The sequence below is a fragment of the Schistocerca cancellata genome, unplaced genomic scaffold (genome assembly GCF_023864275.1).
Source record: "Schistocerca cancellata isolate TAMUIC-IGC-003103 unplaced genomic scaffold, iqSchCanc2.1 HiC_scaffold_1045, whole genome shotgun sequence".
In the NCBI taxonomy this organism is placed as follows: Eukaryota; Metazoa; Arthropoda; class Insecta; order Orthoptera; family Acrididae; genus Schistocerca; species Schistocerca cancellata.
The window spans coordinates 13,041-29,510 of record NW_026047045.1 but is presented as its reverse complement, the minus strand read 5'-3'; the positions used below and the strand labels follow the sequence as shown (position 1 = coordinate 29,510).

The following is a 16,470-nucleotide window of genomic DNA, read 5'->3' as shown; positions in this document are numbered from 1 at the left end:
TCTAAATAAGGCTGTCACTAGCGTGGAGCGTTGCGTGAGCGTCGTGTAAAGTCGGAAAAGTCGTCTGCATTGGTGAGTGCCATGTTTGGGGAGCGTTTCGTAGTTTGCGCAGTGCAATGGAGACGCGGAAACGTGTTGTGGCCCAGTCTTTTGCAGTTGGACGACAAGAGTGGTACACAGTAGTAAAGTGCGAGGCAGTGAGTTGGCATGAACAGTCGAGTGCACAATGGGGCTTCAGATGTGCGAACACGGGAAGGTTGCAGCCCCTCGCTGCCTGCAGACACCGAGCAGCCACACTAGGTGGGCGGCCTAAGCCGTAGGCGAAATGTGCTCACTCGCTTGGGCGCGACGTCAAGCTCTAAATAAGGCTGTCACTAGCGTGAGCGTTGCGTGAGCGTCGTGTAAAGTCGGAAAAGTCGTCTGCATTGGTGAGTGCCATGTTGGGGAGCGTTTCGTAGTTTGCGCAGTGCAATGGAGACGCGGAAACGTGTTGTGGCCCAGTCTTTTGCAGTTGGACGACAAGAGTGGTACACAGTAGTAAAGTGCGAGGCAGTGAGTTGGCATGAACAGTCGAGTGCACAATGGGGCTTCAGATGTGCTTGTTACCTGAGGCGCGGTGTGATTGCCGACAAGGAGTGAAAACGGAGCAATTTGTGACTGTCCTTTCGAGAAATGGCTCTGAGCACTATGGGTCTCAACTGCTGTGGTCATCAGTCGACAGTCCTTTCAATTTAAGACGTTAAATACAGACGGAATTTGTAGTCGTAACACCAGAACATCGAAACTACTTGGAACTCATGTGTATATGAACGTGACCACGCCTTTGTACACTGGTCCCTTCACCCCTACAAACCAACCAACCATCAGGTCCGTGCACTTCAGAGTAGCAAAGAAAGGAAAACAGCGCAGCTCTGTTGCGCTTGGGGGCGTAGCTCAGTTGGTAGAGCGTTCGCTTTGCATGTGAAAGGTCCCGGGTTCAAGCCCCGGCGCCTCCATGTTTTGTGGACAGTGCATGGTAAGTGTTGGTCGCGGCGAGCCTAAAGACACGCAAGATGTTGCAAAGCCAGCGTCACAGACTCATATGATGTATACTGACGTAAGGAGAGCAAGACGTAAATGTGAGGACCGGCTGTTGTCGAGGTGTCATCGACTGCAAATCTGTCTTAGGTATAACGGCCTAACCTCAATGAAGTCTAGAGAGTGGACAACACGTCCGTCTTACTCAGAGTGGTGGCCGAACGCTATTTTCGACGTTGTGCGTGCCACTTTAATTTTGGCCAACTACGATTCGATACAGAATGCAGAAAACCTGAAAGACACCCTCGCGGCCACATTGAGAGTAGTGTTTGTCTGCGGAATAATGAGAGTGCAAGGGTCTGTGGTATTGATATGGTTGTATGTAGCACTATTTGTCATCAGGGGGCGTAGCTCAGATGGTAGAGCGCTCGCTTAGCATGCGAGAGGTACTGGGATCGATACCCAGCGCCTCCAGAATTTTTAACACACCAACATGTCCACACTGCCATGCAAGTGGAATAATTCACAGCCAGCGAATGTGTCAAGGCAGATACGAGCGAACGATTAGCAGCCACAATTGGCAAGCGTACTGTTACGCGCAAGAAGCACCCTCCTCCCACCGCTACACTGAATTTAGAAACAGTACAAGTCCTCCCTTAAGATTCTCAAACCTATGTCGGAAAGATCTGCCTTGCGCCGAGTTCACAAAAATCCCACTGCACATTCCCATTCTTTACGTGCAGTCGGCTGCTACTGGTGTTGCTAGTTGTGACTGCTGATGACAGATGCCGTAGCAATCAATTCATGGAGTGAGTTGTATGTTTTGCGATACTCTGTCTCTGACAAGCAAGCAGAGGTGACATAGGCGCGAACACGGGAAGGTTGCAGCCCCTCGCTGCCTGCAGACACCGAGCAGCCACACTAGTTGGGCGGCCTAAGCCGTAGGCGAAATGTGCTCACTCGCTTGGGCGCGACGTCAAGCTCTAAATAAGGCTGTCACTAGCGTGAGCGTTGCGTGAGCGTCGTGTAAAGTCGGAAAAGTCGTCTGCATTGGTGAGTGCCATGTTTGGGGAGCGTTTCGTAGTTTGCGCAGTGCAATGGAGACGCGGAAACGTGTTGTGGCCCAGTCTTTTGCAGTTGGACGACAAGAGTGGTACACAGTAGTAAAGTGCGAGGCAGTGAGTTGGCATGAACAGTCGAGTGCACAATGGGGCTTCAGATGTGCGAACACGGGAAGGTTGCAGCCCCTCGCTGCCTGCAGACACCGAGCAGCCACACTAGGTGGGCGGCCTAAGCCGTAGGCGAAATGTGCTCACTCGCTTGGGCGCGACGTCAAGCTCTAAATAAGGCTGTCACTAGCGTGAGCGTTGCGTGAGCGTCGTGTAAAGTCGGAAAAGTCGTCTGCATTGGTGAGTGCCATGTTTGGGGAGCGTTTCGTAGTTTGCGCAGTGCAATGGAGACGCGGAAACGTGTTGTGGCCCAGTCTTTTGCAGTTGGACGACAAGAGTGGTACACAGTAGTAAAGTGCGAGGCAGTGAGTTGGCATGAACAGTCGAGTGCACAATGGGGCTTCAGATGTGCGAACACGGGAAGGTTGCAGCCCCTCGCTGCCTGCAGACACCGAGCAGCCACACTAGGTGGGCGGCCTAAGCCGTAGGCGAAATGTGCTCACTCGCTTGGGCGCGACGTCAAGCTCTAAATAAGGCTGTCACTAGCGTGAGCGTTGCGTGAGCGTCGTGTAAAGTCGGAAAAGTCGTCTGCATTGGTGAGTGCCATGTTTGGGGAGCGTTTCGTAGTTTGCGCAGTGCAATGGAGACGCGGAAACGTGTTGTGGCCCAGTCTTTTGCAGTTGGACGACAAGAGTGGTACACAGTAGTAAAGTGCGAGGCAGTGAGTTGGCATGAACAGTCGAGTGCACAATGGGGCTTCAGATGTGCTTGTTACCTGAGGCGCGGTGTGATTGCCGACAAGGAGTGAAAACGGAGCAATTTGTGACTGTCCTTTCGAGAAATGGCTCTGAGCACTATGGGTCTCAACTGCTGTGGTCATCAGTCGACAGTCCTTTCAATTTAAGACGTTAAATACAGACGGAATTTGTAGTCGTAACACCAGAACATCGAAACTACTTGGAACTCATGTGTATATGAACGTGACCACGCCTTTGTACACTGGTCCCTTCACCCCTACAAACCAACCAACCATCAGGTCCGTGCACTTCAGAGTAGCAAAGAAAGGAAAACAGCGCAGCTCTGTTGCGCTTGGGGGCGTAGCTCAGTTGGTAGAGCGTTCGCTTTGCATGTGAAAGGTCCCGGGTTCAAGCCCCGGCGCCTCCATGTTTTGTGGACAGTGCATGGTAAGTGTTGGTCGCGGCGAGCCTAAAGACACGCAAGATGTTGCAAAGCCAGCGTCACAGACTCATATGATGTATACTGACGTAAGGAGCGCTAGACGTAAATGTGAGGACCGGCTGTTGTCGAGGTGTCATCGACTGCAAATCTGTCTTAGGTATAACGGCCTAACCTCAATGAAGTCTAGAGAGTGGACAACACGTCCGTCTTACTCAGAGTGGTGGCCGAACGCTATTTTCGACGTTGTGCGTGCCACTTTAATTTTGGCCAACTACGATTCGATACAGAATGCAGAAAACCTGAAAGACACCCTCGCGGCCACATTGAGAGTAGTGTTTGTCTGCGGAATAATGAGAGTGCAAGGGTCTGTGGTATTGATATGGTTGTATGTAGCACTATTTGTCATCAGGGGGCGTAGCTCAGATGGTAGAGCGCTCGCTTAGCATGCGAGAGGTACTGGGATCGATACCCAGCGCCTCCAGAATTTTTAACACACCAACATGTCCACACTGCCATGCAAGTGGAATAATTCACAGCCAGCGAATGTGTCAAGGCAGATACGAGCGAACGATTAGCAGCCACAATTGGCAAGCGTACTGTTACGCGCAAGAAGCACCCTCCTCCCACCGCTACACTGAATTTAGAAACAGTACAAGTCCTCCCTTAAGATTCTCAAACCTATGTCGGAAAGATCTGCCTTGCGCCGAGTTCACAAAAATCCCACTGCACATTCCCATTCTTTACGTGCAGTCGGCTGCTACTGGTGTTGCTAGTTGTGACTGCTGATGACAGATGCCGTAGCAATCAATTCATGGAGTGAGTTGTATGTTTTGCGATACTCTGTCTCTGACAAGCAAGCAGAGGTGACATAGGCGCGAACACGGGAAGGTTGCAGCCCCTCGCTGCCTGCAGACACCGAGCAGCCACACTAGTTGGGCGGCCTAAGCCGTAGGCGAAATGTGCTCACTCGCTTGGGCGCGACGTCAAGCTCTAAATAAGGCTGTCACTAGCGTGAGCGTTGCGTGAGCGTCGTGTAAAGTCGGAAAAGTCGTCTGCATTGGTGAGTGCCATGTTTGGGGAGCGTTTCGTAGTTTGCGCAGTGCAATGGAGACGCGGAAACGTGTTGTGGCCCAGTCTTTTGCAGTTGGACGACAAGAGTGGTACACAGTAGTAAAGTGCGAGGCAGTGAGTTGGCATGAACAGTCGAGTGCACAATGGGGCTTCAGATGTGCGAACACGGGAAGGTTGCAGCCCCTCGCTGCCTGCAGACACCGAGCAGCCACACTAGGTGGGCGGCCTAAGCCGTAGGCGAAATGTGCTCACTCGCTTGGGCGCGACGTCAAGCTCTAAATAAGGCTGTCACTAGCGTGAGCGTTGCGTGAGCGTCGTGTAAAGTCGGAAAAGTCGTCTGCATTGGTGAGTGCCATGTTTGGGGAGCGTTTCGTAGTTTGCGCAGTGCAATGGAGACGCGGAAACGTGTTGTGGCCCAGTCTTTTGCAGTTGGACGACAAGAGTGGTACACAGTAGTAAAGTGCGAGGCAGTGAGTTGGCATGAACAGTCGAGTGCACAATGGGGCTTCAGATGTGCGAACACGGGAAGGTTGCAGCCCCTCGCTGCCTGCAGACACCGAGCAGCCACACTAGGTGGGCGGCCTAAGCCGTAGGCGAAATGTGCTCACTCGCTTGGGCGCGACGTCAAGCTCTAAATAAGGCTGTCACTAGCGTGAGCGTTGCGTGAGCGTCGTGTAAAGTCGGAAAAGTCGTCTGCATTGGTGAGTGCCATGTTTGGGGAGCGTTTCGTAGTTTGCGCAGTGCAATGGAGACGCGGAAACGTGTTGTGGCCCAGTCTTTTGCAGTTGGACGACAAGAGTGGTACACAGTAGTAAAGTGCGAGGCAGTGAGTTGGCATGAACAGTCGAGTGCACAATGGGGCTTCAGATGTGCTTGTTACCTGAGGCGCGGTGTGATTGCCGACAAGGAGTGAAAACGGAGCAATTTGTGACTGTCCTTTCGAGAAATGGCTCTGAGCACTATGGGTCTCAACTGCTGTGGTCATCAGTCGACAGTCCTTTCAATTTAAGACGTTAAATACAGACGGAATTTGTAGTCGTAACACCAGAACATCGAAACTACTTGGAACTCATGTGTATATGAACGTGACCACGCCTTTGTACACTGGTCCCTTCACCCCTACAAACCAACCAACCATCAGGTCCGTGCACTTCAGAGTAGCAAAGAAAGGAAAACAGCGCAGCTCTGTTGCGCTTGGGGGCGTAGCTCAGTTGGTAGAGCGTTCGCTTTGCATGTGAAAGGTTCCGGGTTCAAGCCCCGGCGCCTCCATGTTTTGTGGACAGTGCATGGTAAGTGTTGGTCGCGGCGAGCCTAAAGACACGCAAGATGTTGCAAAGCCAGCGTCACAGACTCATATGATGTATACTGACGTAAGGAGCGCTAGACGTAAATGTGAGGACCGGCTGTTGTCGAGGTGTCATCGACTGCAAATCTGTCTTAGGTATAACGGCCTAACCTCAATGAAGTCTAGAGAGTGGACAACACGTCCGTCTTACTCAGAGTGGTGGCCGAACGCTATTTTCGACGTTGTGCGTGCCACTTTAATTTTGGCCAACTACGATTCGATACAGAATGCAGAAAACCTGAAAGACACCCTCGCGGCCACATTGAGAGTAGTGTTTGTCTGCGGAATAATGAGAGTGCAAGGGTCTGTGGTATTGATATGGTTGTATGTAGCACTATTTGTCATCAGGGGGCGTAGCTCAGATGGTAGAGCGCTCGCTTAGCATGCGAGAGGTACTGGGATCGATACCCAGCGCCTCCAGAATTTTTAACACACCAACATGTCCACACTGCCATGCAAGTGGAATAATTCACAGCCAGCGAATGTGTCAAGGCAGATACGAGCGAACGATTAGCAGCCACAATTGGCAAGCGTACTGTTACGCGCAAGAAGCACCCTCCTCCCACCGCTACACTGAATTTAGAAACAGTACAAGTCCTCCCTTAAGATTCTCAAACCTATGTCGGAAAGATCTGCCTTGCGCCGAGTTCACAAAAATCCCACTGCACATTCCCATTCTTTACGTGCAGTCGGCTGCTACTGGTGTTGCTAGTTGTGACTGCTGATGACAGATGCCGTAGCAATCAATTCATGGAGTGAGTTGTATGTTTTGCGATACTCTGTCTCTGACAAGCAAGCAGAGGTGACATAGGCGCGAACACGGGAAGGTTGCAGCCCCTCGCTGCCTGCAGACACCGAGCAGCCACACTAGTTGGGCGGCCTAAGCCGTAGGCGAAATGTGCTCACTCGCTTGGGCGCGACGTCAAGCTCTAAATAAGGCTGTCACTAGCGTGAGCGTTGCGTGAGCGTCGTGTAAAGTCGGAAAAGTCGTCTGCATTGGTGAGTGCCATGTTTGGGGAGCGTTTCGTAGTTTGCGCAGTGCAATGGAGACGCGGAAACGTGTTGTGGCCCAGTCTTTTGCAGTTGGACGACAAGAGTGGTACACAGTAGTAAAGTGCGAGGCAGTGAGTTGGCATGAACAGTCGAGTGCACAATGGGGCTTCAGATGTGCGAACACGGGAAGGTTGCAGCCCCTCGCTGCCTGCAGACACCGAGCAGCCACACTAGGTGGGCGGCCTAAGCCGTAGGCGAAATGTGCTCACTCGCTTGGGCGCGACGTCAAGCTCTAAATAAGGCTGTCACTAGCGTGAGCGTTGCGTGAGCGTCGTGTAAAGTCGGAAAAGTCGTCTGCATTGGTGAGTGCCATGTTTGGGGAGCGTTTCGTAGTTTGCGCAGTGCAATGGAGACGCGGAAACGTGTTGTGGCCCAGTCTTTTGCAGTTGGACGACAAGAGTGGTACACAGTAGTAAAGTGCGAGGCAGTGAGTTGGCATGAACAGTCGAGTGCACAATGGGGCTTCAGATGTGCGAACACGGGAAGGTTGCAGCCCCTCGCTGCCTGCAGACACCGAGCAGCCACACTAGGTGGGCGGCCTAAGCCGTAGGCGAAATGTGCTCACTCGCTTGGGCGCGACGTCAAGCTCTAAATAAGGCTGTCACTAGCGTGAGCGTTGCGTGAGCGTCGTGTAAAGTCGGAAAAGTCGTCTGCATTGGTGAGTGCCATGTTTGGGGAGCGTTTCGTAGTTTGCGCAGTGCAATGGAGACGCGGAAACGTGTTGTGGCCCAGTCTTTTGCAGTTGGACGACAAGAGTGGTACACAGTAGTAAAGTGCGAGGCAGTGAGTTGGCATGAACAGTCGAGTGCACAATGGGGCTTCAGATGTGCGAACACGGGAAGGTTGCAGCCCCTCGCTGCCTGCAGACACCGAGCAGCCACACTAGGTGGGCGGCCTAAGCCGTAGGCGAAATGTGCTCACTCGCTTGGGCGCGACGTCAAGCTCTAAATAAGGCTGTCACTAGCGTGAGCGTTGCGTGAGCGTCGTGTAAAGTCGGAAAAGTCGTCTGCATTGGTGAGTGCCATGTTTGGGGAGCGTTTCGTAGTTTGCGCAGTGCAATGGAGACGCGGAAACGTGTTGTGGCCCAGACTTTTGCAGTTGGACGACAAGAGTGGTACACAGTAGTAAAGTGCGAGGCAGTGAGTTGGCATGAACAGTCGAGTGCACAATGGGGCTTCAGATGTGCTTGTTACCTGAGGCGCGGTGTGATTGCCGACAAGGAGTGAAAACGGAGCAATTTGTGACTGTCCTTTCGAGAAATGGCTCTGAGCACTATGGGTCTCAACTGCTGTGGTCATCAGTCGACAGTCCTTTCAATTTAAGACGTTAAATACAGACGGAATTTGTAGTCGTAACACCAGAACATCGAAACTACTTGGAACTCATGTGTATATGAACGTGACCACGCCTTTGTACACTGGTCCCTTCACCCCTACAAACCAACCAACCATCAGGTCCGTGCACTTCAGAGTAGCAAAGAAAGGAAAACAGCGCAGCTCTGTTGCGCTTGGGGGCGTAGCTCAGTTGGTAGAGCGTTCGCTTTGCATGTGAAAGGTCCCGGGTTCAAGCCCCGGCGCCTCCATGTTTTGTGGACAGTGCATGGTAAGTGTTGGTCGCGGCGAGCCTAAAGACACGCAAGATGTTGCAAAGCCAGCGTCACAGACTCATATGATGTATACTGACGTAAGGAGCGCTAGACGTAAATGTGAGGACCGGCTGTTGTCGAGGTGTCATCGACTGCAAATCTGTCTTAGGTATAACGGCCTAACCTCAATGAAGTCTAGAGAGTGGACAACACGTCCGTCTTACTCAGAGTGGTGGCCGAACGCTATTTTCGACGTTGTGCGTGCCACTTTAATTTTGGCCAACTACGATTCGATACAGAATGCAGAAAACCTGAAAGACACCCTCGCGGCCACATTGAGAGTAGTGTTTGTCTGCGGAATAATGAGAGTGCAAGGGTCTGTGGTATTGATATGGTTGTATGTAGCACTATTTGTCATCAGGGGGCGTAGCTCAGATGGTAGAGCGCTCGCTTAGCATGCGAGAGGTACTGGGATCGATACCCAGCGCCTCCAGAATTTTTAACACACCAACATGTCCACACTGCCATGCAAGTGGAATAATTCACAGCCAGCGAATGTGTCAAGGCAGATACGAGCGAACGATTAGCAGCCACAATTGGCAAGCGTACTGTTACGCGCAAGAAGCACCCTCCTCCCACCGCTACACTGAATTTAGAAACAGTACAAGTCCTCCCTTAAGATTCTCAAACCTATGTCGGAAAGATCTGCCTTGCGCCGAGTTCACAAAAATCCCACTGCACATTCCCATTCTTTACGTGCAGTCGGCTGCTACTGGTGTTGCTAGTTGTGACTGCTGATGACAGATGCCGTAGCAATCAATTCATGGAGTGAGTTGTATGTTTTGCGATACTCTGTCTCTGACAAGCAAGCAGAGGTGACATAGGCGCGAACACGGGAAGGTTGCAGCCCCTCGCTGCCTGCAGACACCGAGCAGCCACACTAGTTGGGCGGCCTAAGCCGTAGGCGAAATGTGCTCACTCGCTTGGGCGCGACGTCAAGCTCTAAATAAGGCTGTCACTAGCGTGAGCGTTGCGTGAGCGTCGTGTAAAGTCGGAAAAGTCGTCTGCATTGGTGAGTGCCATGTTTGGGGAGCGTTTCGTAGTTTGCGCAGTGCAATGGAGACGCGGAAACGTGTTGTGGCCCAGTCTTTTGCAGTTGGACGACAAGAGTGGTACACAGTAGTAAAGTGCGAGGCAGTGAGTTGGCATGAACAGTCGAGTGCACAATGGGGCTTCAGATGTGCGAACACGGGAAGGTTGCAGCCCCTCGCTGCCTGCAGACACCGAGCAGCCACACTAGGTGGGCGGCCTAAGCCGTAGGCGAAATGTGCTCACTCGCTTGGGCGCGACGTCAAGCTCTAAATAAGGCTGTCACTAGCGTGAGCGTTGCGTGAGCGTCGTGTAAAGTCGGAAAAGTCGTCTGCATTGGTGAGTGCCATGTTTGGGGAGCGTTTCGTAGTTTGCGCAGTGCAATGGAGACGCGGAAACGTGTTGTGGCCCAGTCTTTTGCAGTTGGACGACAAGAGTGGTACACAGTAGTAAAGTGCGAGGCAGTGAGTTGGCATGAACAGTCGAGTGCACAATGGGGCTTCAGATGTGCGAACACGGGAAGGTTGCAGCCCCTCGCTGCCTGCAGACACCGAGCAGCCACACTAGGTGGGCGGCCTAAGCCGTAGGCGAAATGTGCTCACTCGCTTGGGCGCGACGTCAAGCTCTAAATAAGGCTGTCACTAGCGTGAGCGTTGCGTGAGCGTCGTGTAAAGTCGGAAAAGTCGTCTGCATTGGTGAGTGCCATGTTTGGGGAGCGTTTCGTAGTTTGCGCAGTGCAATGGAGACGCGGAAACGTGTTGTGGCCCAGTCTTTTGCAGTTGGACGACAAGAGTGGTACACAGTAGTAAAGTGCGAGGCAGTGAGTTGGCATGAACAGTCGAGTGCACAATGGGGCTTCAGATGTGCTTGTTACCTGAGGCGCGGTGTGATTGCCGACAAGGAGTGAAAACGGAGCAATTTGTGACTGTCCTTTCGAGAAATGGCTCTGAGCACTATGGGTCTCAACTGCTGTGGTCATCAGTCGACAGTCCTTTCAATTTAAGACGTTAAATACAGACGGAATTTGTAGTCGTAACACCAGAACATCGAAACTACTTGGAACTCATGTGTATATGAACGTGACCACGCCTTTGTACACTGGTCCCTTCACCCCTACAAACCAACCAACCATCAGGTCCGTGCACTTCAGAGTAGCAAAGAAAGGAAAACAGCGCAGCTCTGTTGCGCTTGGGGGCGTAGCTCAGTTGGTAGAGCGTTCGCTTTGCATGTGAAAGGTCCCGGGTTCAAGCCCCGGCGCCTCCATGTTTTGTGGACAGTGCATGGTAAGTGTTGGTCGCGGCGAGCCTAAAGACACGCAAGATGTTGCAAAGCCAGCGTCACAGACTCATATGATGTATACTGACGTAAGGTGCGCTAGACGTAAATGTGAGGACCGGCTGTTGTCGAGGTGTCATCGACTGCAAATCTGTCTTAGGTATAACGGCCTAACCTCAATGAAGTCTAGAGAGTGGACAACACGTCCGTCTTACTCAGAGTGGTGGCCGAACGCTATTTTCGACGTTGTGCGTGCCACTTTAATTTTGGCCAACTACGATTCGATACAGAATGCAGAAAACCTGAAAGACACCCTCGCGGCCACATTGAGAGTAGTGTTTGTCTGCGGAATAATGAGAGTGCAAGGGTCTGTGGTATTGATATGGTTGTATGTAGCACTATTTGTCATCAGGGGGCGTAGCTCAGATGGTAGAGCGCTCGCTTAGCATGCGAGAGGTACTGGGATCGATACCCAGCGCCTCCAGAATTTTTAACACACCAACATGTCCACACTGCCATGCAAGTGGAATAATTCACAGCCAGCGAATGTGTCAAGGCAGATACGAGCGAACGATTAGCAGCCACAATTGGCAAGCGTACTGTTACGCGCAAGAAGCACCCTCCTCCCACCGCTACACTGAATTTAGAAACAGTACAAGTCCTCCCTTAAGATTCTCAAACCTATGTCGGAAAGATCTGCCTTGCGCCGAGTTCACAAAAATCCCACTGCACATTCCCATTCTTTACGTGCAGTCGGCTGCTACTGGTGTTGCTAGTTGTGACTGCTGATGACAGATGCCGTAGCAATCAATTCATGGAGTGAGTTGTATGTTTTGCGATACTCTGTCTCTGACAAGCAAGCAGAGGTGACATAGGCGCGAACACGGGAAGGTTGCAGCCCCTCGCTGCCTGCAGACACCGAGCAGCCACACTAGTTGGGCGGCCTAAGCCGTAGGCGAAATGTGCTCACTCGCTTGGGCGCGACGTCAAGCTCTAAATAAGGCTGTCACTAGCGTGAGCGTTGCGTGAGCGTCGTGTAAAGTCGGAAAAGTCGTCTGCATTGGTGAGTGCCATGTTTGGGGAGCGTTTCGTAGTTTGCGCAGTGCAATGGAGACGCGGAAACGTGTTGTGGCCCAGTCTTTTGCAGTTGGACGACAAGAGTGGTACACAGTAGTAAAGTGCGAGGCAGTGAGTTGGCATGAACAGTCGAGTGCACAATGGGGCTTCAGATGTGCGAACACGGGAAGGTTGCAGCCCCTCGCTGCCTGCAGACACCGAGCAGCCACACTAGGTGGGCGGCCTAAGCCGTAGGCGAAATGTGCTCACTCGCTTGGGCGCGACGTCAAGCTCTAAATAAGGCTGTCACTAGCGTGAGCGTTGCGTGAGCGTCGTGTAAAGTCGGAAAAGTCGTCTGCATTGGTGAGTGCCATGTTTGGGGAGCGTTTCGTAGTTTGCGCAGTGCAATGGAGACGCGGAAACGTGTTGTGGCCCAGTCTTTTGCAGTTGGACGACAAGAGTGGTACACAGTAGTAAAGTGCGAGGCAGTGAGTTGGCATGAACAGTCGAGTGCACAATGGGGCTTCAGATGTGCGAACACGGGAAGGTTGCAGCCCCTCGCTGCCTGCAGACACCGAGCAGCCACACTAGGTGGGCGGCCTAAGCCGTAGGCGAAATGTGCTCACTCGCTTGGGCGCGACGTCAAGCTCTAAATAAGGCTGTCACTAGCGTGAGCGTTGCGTGAGCGTCGTGTAAAGTCGGAAAAGTCGTCTGCATTGGTGAGTGCCATGTTTGGGGAGCGTTTCGTAGTTTGCGCAGTGCAATGGAGACGCGGAAACGTGTTGTGGCCCAGTCTTTTGCAGTTGGACGACAAGAGTGGTACACAGTAGTAAAGTGCGAGGCAGTGAGTTGGCATGAACAGTCGAGTGCACAATGGGGCTTCAGATGTGCTTGTTACCTGAGGCGCGGTGTGATTGCCGACAAGGAGTGAAAACGGAGCAATTTGTGACTGTCCTTTCGAGAAATGGCTCTGAGCACTATGGGTCTCAACTGCTGTGGTCATCAGTCGACAGTCCTTTCAATTTAAGACGTTAAATACAGACGGAATTTGTAGTCGTAACACCAGAACATCGAAACTACTTGGAACTCATGTGTATATGAACGTGACCACGCCTTTGTACACTGGTCCCTTCACCCCTACAAACCAACCAACCATCAGGTCCGTGCACTTCAGAGTAGCAAAGAAAGGAAAACAGCGCAGCTCTGTTGCGCTTGGGGGCGTAGCTCAGTTGGTAGAGCGTTCGCTTTGCATGTGAAAGGTCCCGGGTTCAAGCCCCGGCGCCTCCATGTTTTGTGGACAGTGCATGGTAAGTGTTGGTCGCGGCGAGCCTAAAGACACGCAAGATGTTGCAAAGCCAGCGTCACAGACTCATATGATGTATACTGACGTAAGGAGCGCTAGACGTAAATGTGAGGACCGGCTGTTGTCGAGGTGTCATCGACTGCAAATCTGTCTTAGGTATAACGGCCTAACCTCAATGAAGTCTAGAGAGTGGACAACACGTCCGTCTTACTCAGAGTGGTGGCCGAACGCTATTTTCGACGTTGTGCGTGCCACTTTAATTTTGGCCAACTACGATTCGATACAGAATGCAGAAAACCTGAAAGACACCCTCGCGGCCACATTGAGAGTAGTGTTTGTCTGCGGAATAATGAGAGTGCAAGGGTCTGTGGTATTGATATGGTTGTATGTAGCACTATTTGTCATCAGGGGGCGTAGCTCAGATGGTAGAGCGCTCGCTTAGCATGCGAGAGGTACTGGGATCGATACCCAGCGCCTCCAGAATTTTTAACACACCAACATGTCCACACTGCCATGCAAGTGGAATAATTCACAGCCAGCGAATGTGTCAAGGCAGATACGAGCGAACGATTAGCAGCCACAATTGGCAAGCGTACTGTTACGCGCAAGAAGCACCCTCCTCCCACCGCTACACTGAATTTAGAAACAGTACAAGTCCTCCCTTAAGATTCTCAAACCTATGTCGGAAAGATCTGCCTTGCGCCGAGTTCACAAAAATCCCACTGCACATTCCCATTCTTTACGTGCAGTCGGCTGCTACTGGTGTTGCTAGTTGTGACTGCTGATGACAGATGCCGTAGCAATCAATTCATGGAGTGAGTTGTATGTTTTGCGATACTCTGTCTCTGACAAGCAAGCAGAGGTGACATAGGCGCGAACACGGGAAGGTTGCAGCCCCTCGCTGCCTGCAGACACCGAGCAGCCACACTAGTTGGGCGGCCTAAGCCGTAGGCGAAATGTGCTCACTCGCTTGGGCGCGACGTCAAGCTCTAAATAAGGCTGTCACTAGCGTGAGCGTTGCGTGAGCGTCGTGTAAAGTCGGAAAAGTCGTCTGCATTGGTGAGTGCCATGTTTGGGGAGCGTTTCGTAGTTTGCGCAGTGCAATGGAGACGCGGAAACGTGTTGTGGCCCAGTCTTTTGCAGTTGGACGACAAGAGTGGTACACAGTAGTAAAGTGCGAGGCAGTGAGTTGGCATGAACAGTCGAGTGCACAATGGGGCTTCAGATGTGCGAACACGGGAAGGTTGCAGCCCCTCGCTGCCTGCAGACACCGAGCAGCCACACTAGGTGGGCGGCCTAAGCCGTAGGCGAAATGTGCTCACTCGCTTGGGCGCGACGTCAAGCTCTAAATAAGGCTGTCACTAGCGTGAGCGTTGCGTGAGCGTCGTGTAAAGTCGGAAAAGTCGTCTGCATTGGTGAGTGCCATGTTTGGGGAGCGTTTCGTAGTTTGCGCAGTGCAATGGAGACGCGGAAACGTGTTGTGGCCCAGTCTTTTGCAGTTGGACGACAAGAGTGGTACACAGTAGTAAAGTGCGAGGCAGTGAGTTGGCATGAACAGTCGAGTGCACAATGGGGCTTCAGATGTGCGAACACGGGAAGGTTGCAGCCCCTCGCTGCCTGCAGACACCGAGCAGCCACACTAGGTGGGCGGCCTAAGCCGTAGGCGAAATGTGCTCACTCGCTTGGGCGCGACGTCAAGCTCTAAATAAGGCTGTCACTAGCGTGAGCGTTGCGTGAGCGTCGTGTAAAGTCGGAAAAGTCGTCTGCATTGGTGAGTGCCATGTTTGGGGAGCGTTTCGTAGTTTGCGCAGTGCAATGGAGACGCGGAAACGTGTTGTGGCCCAGTCTTTTGCAGTTGGACGACAAGAGTGGTACACAGTAGTAAAGTGCGAGGCAGTGAGTTGGCATGAACAGTCGAGTGCACAATGGGGCTTCAGATGTGCTTGTTACCTGAGGCGCGGTGTGATTGCCGACAAGGAGTGAAAACGGAGCAATTTGTGACTGTCCTTTCGAGAAATGGCTCTGAGCACTATGGGTCTCAACTGCTGTGGTCATCAGTCGACAGTCCTTTCAATTTAAGACGTTAAATACAGACGGAATTTGTAGTCGTAACACCAGAACATCGAAACTACTTGGAACTCATGTGTATATGAACGTGACCACGCCTTTGTACACTGGTCCCTTCACCCCTACAAACCAACCAACCATCAGGTCCGTGCACTTCAGAGTAGCAAAGAAAGGAAAACAGCGCAGCTCTGTTGCGCTTGGGGGCGTAGCTCAGTTGGTAGAGCGTTCGCTTTGCATGCGAAAGGTCCCGGGTTCAAGCCCCGGCGCCTCCATGTTTTGTGGACAGTGCATGGTAAGTGTTGGTCGCGGCGAGCCTAAAGACACGCAAGATGTTGCAAAGCCAGCGTCACAGACTCATATGATGTATACTGACGTAAGGAGCGCTAGACGTAAATGTGAGGACCGGCTGTTGTCGAGGTGTCATCGACTGCAAATCTGTCTTAGGTATAACGGCCTAACCTCAATGAAGTCTAGAGAGTGGACAACACGTCCGTCTTACTCAGAGTGGTGGCCGAACGCTATTTTCGACGTTGTGCGTGCCACTTTAATTTTGGCCAACTACGATTCGATACAGAATGCAGAAAACCTGAAAGACACCCTCGCGGCCACATTGAGAGTAGTGTTTGTCTGCGGAATAATGAGAGTGCAAGGGTCTGTGGTATTGATATGGTTGTATGTAGCACTATTTGTCATCAGGGGGCGTAGCTCAGATGGTAGAGCGCTCGCTTAGCATGCGAGAGGTACTGGGATCGATACCCAGCGCCTCCAGAATTTTTAACACACCAACATGTCCACACTGCCATGCAAGTGGAATAATTCACAGCCAGCGAATGTGTCAAGGCAGATACGAGCGAACGATTAGCAGCCACAATTGGCAAGCGTACTGTTACGCGCAAGAAGCACCCTCCTCCCACCGCTACACTGAATTTAGAAACAGTACAAGTCCTCCCTTAAGATTCTCAAACCTATGTCGGAAAGATCTGCCTTGCGCCGAGTTCACAAAAATCCCACTGCACATTCCCATTCTTTACGTGCAGTCGGCTGCTACTGGTGTTGCTAGTTGTGACTGCTGATGACAGATGCCGTAGCAATCAATTCATGGAGTGAGTTGTATGTTTTGCGATACTCTGTCTCTGACAAGCAAGCAGAGGTGACATAGGCGCGAACACGGGAAGGTTGCAGCCCCTCGCTGCCTGCAGACACCGAGCAGCCACACTAGTTGGGCGGCCTAAGCCGTAGGCGAAATGTGCTCACTCGCTTG

At 52.1% G+C, this 16,470-nt stretch overlaps 14 non-coding genes across 14 annotated transcripts; all 14 read left to right on the top strand.

The window, feature by feature from the left end:
- Positions 1–922: 922 nt before the first annotated feature.
- Positions 923–995, top strand: Trnaa-ugc (transfer RNA alanine (anticodon UGC)). Its single transcript has one exon. It is a non-coding gene; the product is annotated as a tRNA-Ala (tRNA).
- Positions 996–1,418: 423 nt separating this feature from the next.
- On the top strand, positions 1,419–1,491 carry Trnaa-agc (transfer RNA alanine (anticodon AGC)). Its single transcript has one exon. It is a non-coding gene; the product is annotated as a tRNA-Ala (tRNA).
- A 1,786-nt stretch (positions 1,492–3,277) lies between these two features.
- Trnaa-ugc (transfer RNA alanine (anticodon UGC)) lies at positions 3,278–3,350 on the top strand. Its single transcript has one exon. It is a non-coding gene; the product is annotated as a tRNA-Ala (tRNA).
- A 423-nt stretch (positions 3,351–3,773) lies between these two features.
- Trnaa-agc (transfer RNA alanine (anticodon AGC)) lies at positions 3,774–3,846 on the top strand. The gene has a single exon. It is a non-coding gene; the product is annotated as a tRNA-Ala (tRNA).
- A 1,786-nt stretch (positions 3,847–5,632) lies between these two features.
- On the top strand, positions 5,633–5,705 carry Trnaa-ugc (transfer RNA alanine (anticodon UGC)). The gene has a single exon. It is a non-coding gene; the product is annotated as a tRNA-Ala (tRNA).
- Positions 5,706–6,128: 423 nt separating this feature from the next.
- Positions 6,129–6,201, top strand: Trnaa-agc (transfer RNA alanine (anticodon AGC)). The gene has a single exon. It is a non-coding gene; the product is annotated as a tRNA-Ala (tRNA).
- A 2,142-nt stretch (positions 6,202–8,343) lies between these two features.
- Trnaa-ugc (transfer RNA alanine (anticodon UGC)) lies at positions 8,344–8,416 on the top strand. The gene has a single exon. It is a non-coding gene; the product is annotated as a tRNA-Ala (tRNA).
- A 423-nt stretch (positions 8,417–8,839) lies between these two features.
- Trnaa-agc (transfer RNA alanine (anticodon AGC)) lies at positions 8,840–8,912 on the top strand. The gene has a single exon. It is a non-coding gene; the product is annotated as a tRNA-Ala (tRNA).
- A 1,786-nt stretch (positions 8,913–10,698) lies between these two features.
- Positions 10,699–10,771, top strand: Trnaa-ugc (transfer RNA alanine (anticodon UGC)). Its single transcript has one exon. It is a non-coding gene; the product is annotated as a tRNA-Ala (tRNA).
- A 423-nt stretch (positions 10,772–11,194) lies between these two features.
- Trnaa-agc (transfer RNA alanine (anticodon AGC)) lies at positions 11,195–11,267 on the top strand. Its single transcript has one exon. It is a non-coding gene; the product is annotated as a tRNA-Ala (tRNA).
- A 1,786-nt stretch (positions 11,268–13,053) lies between these two features.
- On the top strand, positions 13,054–13,126 carry Trnaa-ugc (transfer RNA alanine (anticodon UGC)). The gene has a single exon. It is a non-coding gene; the product is annotated as a tRNA-Ala (tRNA).
- A 423-nt stretch (positions 13,127–13,549) lies between these two features.
- On the top strand, positions 13,550–13,622 carry Trnaa-agc (transfer RNA alanine (anticodon AGC)). The gene has a single exon. It is a non-coding gene; the product is annotated as a tRNA-Ala (tRNA).
- Positions 13,623–15,408: 1,786 nt separating this feature from the next.
- Trnaa-ugc (transfer RNA alanine (anticodon UGC)) lies at positions 15,409–15,481 on the top strand. The gene has a single exon. It is a non-coding gene; the product is annotated as a tRNA-Ala (tRNA).
- Positions 15,482–15,904: 423 nt separating this feature from the next.
- Positions 15,905–15,977, top strand: Trnaa-agc (transfer RNA alanine (anticodon AGC)). The gene has a single exon. It is a non-coding gene; the product is annotated as a tRNA-Ala (tRNA).
- The last annotated feature ends 493 nt before the right edge of the window (positions 15,978–16,470 follow it).